The sequence below is a fragment of the Nycticebus coucang genome, chromosome 1 (genome assembly GCF_027406575.1).
Source record: "Nycticebus coucang isolate mNycCou1 chromosome 1, mNycCou1.pri, whole genome shotgun sequence".
In the NCBI taxonomy this organism is placed as follows: domain Eukaryota; kingdom Metazoa; phylum Chordata; class Mammalia; order Primates; family Lorisidae; genus Nycticebus; species Nycticebus coucang.
The window spans coordinates 176,847,267-176,848,732 of record NC_069780.1 but is presented as its reverse complement, the minus strand read 5'-3'; the positions used below and the strand labels follow the sequence as shown (position 1 = coordinate 176,848,732).

The 1,466-nt window shown below is 31.0% G+C and overlaps 1 non-coding gene across 1 annotated transcript; it reads right to left on the bottom strand.

Annotated features, from left to right (window-relative positions):
* Positions 1 to 874: 874 nt before the first annotated feature.
* Positions 875 to 981, bottom strand: LOC128592207 (U6 spliceosomal RNA). The gene has a single exon (XR_008381801.1). It is a non-coding gene; the product is annotated as a U6 spliceosomal RNA (small nuclear RNA).
* Positions 982 to 1,466: the final 485 nt, after the last annotated feature.

Genomic DNA, 1,466 nt, shown 5'->3' with positions numbered 1-1,466 from the left:
TAGTGAAACCCTGTCTCTACTAAAAAGAAAAAACAAAACAAAACAAACAAACAAAAAAACTAGCTGGATGTTGTGTTGTGGCTGCTTGGGAGGCCGAGGCAGGAAGATTGCTTGTACCCAAGAATTTGCGGTTGCTGTGAGCTATGATGCCACGACACTACCTAGGGTGAAAGAGTGAGACTCTGTCTCAAAAAACAAACAAACAAACAAAAAACAGTATTCATCTCATTGCTATATTACACAATAAAACCTCTGTTATTTGACCATAAGGAGGATATAACAAACTGGTCAACATACAGAGGTTGTCAACACAAGAAACCAAGCCTACTTTACTGATATGTACTTGTGGTGCATGTTCGGTCTATGAAAATTAGGTCAACTTGAGGTGGCCAGTGTAGGAGGTGGTTAATTGTGGAGGTCCTACTGTTTAGAAAAAATAATATTAAGAGGAAAATAGTTGAACAAGTTAAATCTTGATAATAAGAAAAAAGCTACAATATGTTTCAGCCTTACAACAGAATAATTGTCATCATAGGACACATGCAAACAAATGTTATAAAATGTCTTTAAAAAGACCAATACTCACTACATACTTATACTCACATAACAAAATCAGGATTACAAATTACATGATTCATAATTATAAATACATAAAATATACACAAAAGTTTTTTTAAAAACTATACTAAAACGGTAATGTGTTTTTCTTTGATAAGTTGAATTTATTGTGTTTTAAAATACTGAATGTTGAATTAATTTAATTTTGCAAAACTATAAAAGAAAACTGATTTTTATTTTCTTTTTTCTTTTATTAAATCATAGCTGTGTACATTGATATGATCATGGGGCATCATTCACTAGCTTCACAGACCGTAAAAATATGGAACGCTTCACGAATTTGTGTGTCACCCTTGCGCAGGAGCCATGCTAATCTTTTCTGTATCGTTCCAATTTTAGTATATGTGCTGCCGAAGCGAGCACAAGAAAACTGATTTTTTAACATAAAATTAAAACTGGAATTTAATAAAAACATATTTAAGTATTCAGTAGTCAAATATTTTTCAGCATATTATACGATTACGTATGAAGTATTTAAAACTATTGTCCTACCAAATGTCCTACCAAAGCAGAAAGAAATAAAAGATGAATCTTTCATAGATATGATCAATCTTTCTTCACTTTATAATAAGAATTATTAGTTTGGGGGTTTTTTTGTCCATAATTTATAAAATTTCTGTTTTCTGACATAGATGGACATAAAAGAAGACAGATTATTTTTCCTTCACAATATCATTATTAACTTCATAAATGAGAGTTTTGAAAGGAAATATAACTCATATGACACTCATTTGGAGGTTAGTGGGTGTCATACAGGTGACACTGATGGGATAATTCTTTCTTAACCAGTCAGTGTTTTAAATAATTCACCATTAATATGCTATTTTTCAACTACAGAATGTTTTTAA